We start from the raw sequence: 6000 nt of genomic DNA on the forward strand, positions 1-6000 counted from the left end.
AAAAGACCAGGCACGGAGTGACGGACGGACAGGCAGACGGTATTTTCTTTTTTTTTTTTTCGTGTGTCGAGGGCGTAATCCAAGGAGGACGGCGGAAATGCGCGGACTGATATATCACGTATTCGTCCGTAGTGTACACGTCGTGAATGACGTTGTTTCTCTACCCGCCATTTTAGAGAGGCGCAATTGATGTTCAAGAACCCTGTGTCGTAACGATGGTGCTTTCGTCCTTACTTCGTTTCTCATAATCTGCGGCGCCGATTGCTCGATTCTGGCGATGACGCCGTATCCAAGAAGTAAAAATCGATCTGAAGATAATGCTGCTGCTGCTGTGTAAAGGGGCAGCCACCTCGTCAAGCTACTAATCTCAGTAGCTTTTTGTGGCTGCTCCTTCCTTGTGTATTTGTTTCAAGGAGAATAGAATTCAATTCAATTCAATTCAATTCAATTCAAGATAATAATGACGAAAATCGTTCTATAGCAGTATAAGTGCACGCAAGTTTGCATTTAGTTTATTATGGTCGTCTGCTATATTATGATCAATAAGTTGACTAAACAAACAATCGATAGCGTACCAGATAACGCATGCTGAATGTAAATATCGCTCATGAAATGCATCGTAACGAGATTACTCAGGCAAGAAATCTGAGCTATTCAATCTCGTCGACACATCGGTCGGTCACCTAACTAGTGTTTCAATTGATAAAGATTGTGAGAATCAGTGATGCTAATATTCTGGTCTGCACGTCTGATTTCGTTGCACGCAGACTTGCGGATAGTTAAGCCGTAGTTACCAAATGCATTAGTTAAGTGTTGTCGACGAAAGACGACCAGCTGTGGACTGCTCGCTTCTCAATGGCTCGTTTCTGCATCGGAATCCTGACCGCACGAAGTAAATATTTCAAGCCCTGATTATTCCTGCAGCATTCTACCAGTCCACACGCGATGGCGTTGCTATGTTAGCCCGCGCGCATGCTTATCTGCGTGAGCCTTAAACTTAATGGAACGTCACATCGTTCTTTGCCTTGGCACGCCCTAACCAATCCACTCGCTACAACCCAAAAGTAACGTTGCGTATCTCTGTCGTGCATCAGGCAACGCAATCAAGATCATCATCACGAGTCGTTGCAGTGGGACAGCCGGTGATTACACAGCGCTCTCAGGCATAAACAGAGCGTCCGTGTGCTTAGAAGCAGACTGATGGCTTACGTCACAATGGCCCCTTTTTTTTCGTACTTGGTGTTTTCGTACGCGGTGTTTTCCCGCGCGAGATTTCGGAAGCGCTTAATAGAAGCTTGTTTTTAACGTTTGGTGCAAAGCGAACTATACACTCCCAGCCTACCACTGCACCGGGAGAAACTTGCGAGTCGGGTGTCTCGAGGGCATTGCAACAAGTCTTGCACTTCGAGTCACATTTGCTTGTGGCTGCAGGCGTGATGTGTTTTAGGTGCGTCATTGAAACCGAGCTTCGAGGAATCATGAACTCGAAACACGCGCGTAACGATAAAGCCTTCATTTTCGACATGCATACGCAGTGATCGACGTTGCACATACGTCAACTAAAGAAGCTGGTCAAGTTGTTCAAATACAGATGAGAAAACCTGTGCCTCCATGAAGAATGTCAAAAACAAACGAATCAGTTTTTTTAATAGCCATAGTAGCTACGTACGATCCGAATACACCTACTTTACCTGTCTAAGCTTTTGCGAAAAAGCCATGTGTTACATCTTAACATGTCGGATTCAAGATCGTCGAACTGGAGCAATCGAACCATTCAAAACGTATGAATTGTTTTCTCGAATATTGCTCCCGAATGTGCCTGTAGCTAGTTGGCGTGCGCTACGATAAAGCATCAGGTTACTTCTACCATGACCATATTGTTCTGCGGTACTCGAATCCTCACACACTCACAAAAAACAAATAAAAAAAGTTCACGCGTGTACATGCTTCTTAGAGAAGAAAATATATCTAAACAAACTATCGCTTGCTATCCGCCGAAACTGCATGGTACAGACACTCGGAACTTTGAGAGGTAACAATGCTGTCGGCTTCGTTAAACCACCGAAAATAAACTAGAAAAACAAACTACTCACGTGTTCTCAGTTGTGGAATTTCCCTGGGCTCAAGACCCGGCGTGGTGGCTTAGCGGATGTGGCATTCCTCTGCTAGGCACGTTGGTTGCGGGTTCGAACCCCAACCGCGATGTCTGCATTTCTATGGGCGCAACGCTAATGGTGGATCCACACGACGGACGAAATCCGTCTTTTTCGCGACGGACTGCGCATCACGTGACTACGCGTCACGGATTTGTGCCGTCCGCGCGTCGTCCGCGACCCCCACGGACGGAAAAGGCCGACCTATTTTTCGCATCCGGATTTTGGGGGTCGAATGCTGCGGATTTAGCCTAGCATGCTCTACAGTCTGACAACAAGCGCAGCTTTGGGATCTTTCTGAAACAGCTTCATCGCTGCTGACACCATTCGTGTCGAATTCGGACAAAACAACAGCCATTGCGGACAACCGTCGTTTCCTTTCGATCTCCATTTTCATTCAGAGTGAAAACACCTATGACAAAGTCTTTGTTACACCGATGGCGTCATCTAGAGTGAGTAAAAACAAGCAATTATATTAACTTACGGCCACTGAGATCCGCCCGGACCACCGCAACATCTTCGAGGCCATGTTCAGCCAATACAGCCACTCTAAACCTACACGCCGAGAATCTGACTGAGTATCGCTTTCGGAAACGGTGTCCACTCATCACGACTACATTGCGGTCGAAGCTTCTGGGCACAAATTTAAGCCAAATACAATCCTCAGTTTGAAAGTTACGGGCCACACAGTGGACGACGACGACTGGACAGGTTCGAGGCGGACGGCAGTTGCTTCGGGCGTAGCCGCCATCTTTATTTTTCCGGCGCGGTCGTCTACTCAGTCCGTCCGTCGTCTGGATGCGCTTCGCAGCCGGACGGGCGGCGGAATAAGCGTCCGCGGCACAGATTTGCGCGGAGCCGTCCATCTTGTGGATACACCATTAGGAACCGCAGTTGGTCACAATCGACCCGGACTCGCCCACTACGGCGTGCCTCATATCGAGATCGTAGTTTTGGCGCGTAAAACCCAAGAATTCAATTTTTTTTTCTCTGCGCTAGAGTGCGTTTTACCAAGCGCAAGTTACGGGCACTGTGGTTTTTTTTTATTACAAAATTTTGCCTGTCTGCTATTCCGGCAAACGGGGGTGGTTTCGGCGGATTGCCGGATGTGCGGAAGCGTAAACGTGAGCGGCCGGAGCGGTGCAGCCGCCTGGTGGCCGTATAGCTCAACCAGACATACACAGAGCTAATATTGCAGTAACCCACTATATCCTGCTTCGCTGATAGTGCACATTTTCGGGAGCGGCGTAATTGTGAACACGCAGCAGCCAAGCAGAGTAAACAAATTGGCTCTGTGTTTGTTTGGTTGGCCTTTGCACTACCAGATGGCGCTACTAATCTGGCCGCTCACGCTTACACACCCGCTCAACCGGCAAGCCGCCCGCACTTGCCGGAATACCGGACGCACTAAAATTAGAGACTTTTATCGTGTCCGGTATTCCGGCAAGTGCGGGCGGTTAGCCGGTATAGCGGGGACGTAAACTTGAGCGGCGAGATTGGTGGCGCCAGCTGGTGGTGCAAAGCTCAACCACACAAACACAGAGCTAATTACTAAATTCTGCTTAGCTGCTGGTGTAAATATTCGACAGTGGCGTAATCGTGTTCACAATTACGCCGCTGCCAAAAATTTGCACCACTAGCGAAGCAGGATATAGTGGGTTACTGCAGTTTTAGCCCTGTGTTTGTCTGGTTGAACTCTATGCTACCAGGCGGCTGCAGCGATCTAGCTACGACACCGCAAATCCGGTAATCCGCCCAAACCGCTTCCGTTTACCGGAATAGCGGACAGGCTAAAAGTCTATTCTCTATTAATTGAATCTGCGGTACGTGAATGGACGGAGACCTGCTGTTCCTTTGATTCAGCCAACACGAAGCCTAGAAATAATCAGCCATTGTTTGAAAACATTGCCGCACCAATCAGCCTTGTACACGGTAAAACATGTGCAGACATACAGGGTGTTTCAGCGAACACCTTAAAAAATCTTTAAAAGTTGCCTCTGGCAGATGTGATAATTCTCGTTCATGAGCTGGTCTACCCGAAGCGGCGGACAATGAAATCGACTAATTCATAAAAATCAACTCATCAAGGTTTTAACTAATTACATTGTGGCCCATATTGCAATTTACAAATTCTAGCCGTGGAGTTCGCAAGGCGGATCCACTTGGAACGAATTTTCAACATGACACCAGTTTCGAGATATAGATTCCCGAACTTTTAGGAGAAATGCATGGGCGTTCCAGTTAATTTCTTAACGAAACGCTGTTTCATGCACTGAAGCGCACAATTGGAACGCCCATGCATTTCTCCGCAAAGTTCGGGAATTTATATCTCGAAACTGGTGTCGTCCTGAGAATGCGCTCCAAGTGGATACGCCTTGCGAAAGACACGGCTAGAACTTGTAAATTTCAATATGAGTCATACGATAATTAGCTGAAAAGATAACTTGTGAAAATTTGTTAATTAATCGAAGCTGCATTTCTATTTCTTGTGCAAGTAATGTCGGCCGCTTCGAGTTGACCGGCTCGTAAACTAGAATTGAGCTATCTGCCACAGGCAACCTTCAAAAACTTATGAAAGTGTTCGCGGAAACACCCTGTATATATGTAACGCAACTGCCTTAATTTCATTTAATATACTTATAAGTTATTACTTATATGCTTATGCACTTTATATACTTATATAACTTACTATACTTATAATATACTTATGATTTACATACAACAACCACGCACAAACAGCGAATACGACCGGTGTTGCCGAAGCGCTGTCGGAATGTCCAAGTTGTGTGCATCGCCTCGCCTCACGTTATTTTTCCTTCTTTCGATGTTCTGAGGTCCGTAGCAAATTTGCACTGCCACTACCATAAACAATTTTCGTTTTATAGTCGACAGCTCCAAGACGAAACAAAAAAAAACTTTTTTACTACCTCTTTTCTCAACATCGACGTCTCCTTGCAAGACCCAACGTGAAAGTGTAGACCCCGAGTCTAAATATCGTCAGGAAATTCCTTCGTTCAAACCTAGCTCTCAACGACTCTTGGCGCCGTTCTCAACCGAAAAGACTGAATTTCCTTCCTCGATACCGTCGCTGTGTTTCTCTGTAGACAGAAAACGTATACTAAGACAATGAGGCGAGAATGAGAGAGAGAGAGAGACAGAGAGAGAGAGGAAGGAAGGGTTCCACTCCGCATTGCATCACGTGCAGCGCAACTTTCCCCGTCTGCCACACCCGGGGCCTAACGACGTGACCCTGAGAAGCACTCCGCTGCTCCACCAGTCGACCGCCTTCCTCCCTCGGCCGGCATTCCTAATACCCGTCTACGGGAGAGAGGGGTTCTTGAGGGAAAGAGGGAAGGCTGGGGCACTGTGTTCTGCAACCCTTGCGGGAGCACAGCTCAGCGCCAGCCGTCTGCCCGCGGACGCCTCAATTGGTGCGCGCGCGCTCCTTTCTTTCCACGAGAACGTCCCTCGTGGTCCTCCCAGCCAGCCGTTCTACGCCCATCGTTCGCTCGTCGTATTTCTCCTGGAATGCGCATGCGTGCGCAGTTCTTTTCCCCTCTCGTTTCTTTTCTCCTTTCCCGGTTTTCCTCAGGCTCGCGTTCAATCCTCCCTATCTGAGGCAACGGATCATCATTCGCATTTCATCGGCGCACTCGCTTCTTCGCGAACCAGCCCACCGTTACGTCTGCAGGCGGCGTGTCGTCTGCTATGCCGCGGCAGACGCCGCATTCCTTCGGCCCGGCTTATGCGTGGGACGTAGTTGCTTCTTAGCGCTTCAGCGCACTGCAAAAGGCAAATCAATGTGCTACAGGCTGAAGCCCGAAATGCCGGAGCTCTCAGTCATGCC

The 6000-nt window shown here is 48.0% G+C and overlaps 1 protein-coding gene across 2 annotated transcripts in view; it reads right to left on the minus strand.

The window, feature by feature from the left end:
• The window catches only part of LOC135895753 (uncharacterized), a 169452-nt gene extending 167235 nt beyond the window's left edge, over positions 1-2217 (minus strand). Inside the window, exon 1 of one of the 2 annotated variants that reach the window (XM_070540407.1) lies at positions 2094-2217. The gene's annotated coding sequence lies outside the window, so the exon portion shown is untranslated. The remainder of the gene's footprint in view (positions 1-2093) is intronic. The other variant, XM_065423913.2, reaches the window with a different exon arrangement.
• Between the last annotated feature and the right edge of the window lie 3783 nt (positions 2218-6000).

This window comes from Dermacentor albipictus, chromosome 6 (genome assembly GCF_038994185.2).
Source record: "Dermacentor albipictus isolate Rhodes 1998 colony chromosome 6, USDA_Dalb.pri_finalv2, whole genome shotgun sequence".
NCBI classification, from domain to species: Eukaryota; Metazoa; Arthropoda; class Arachnida; order Ixodida; family Ixodidae; genus Dermacentor; species Dermacentor albipictus.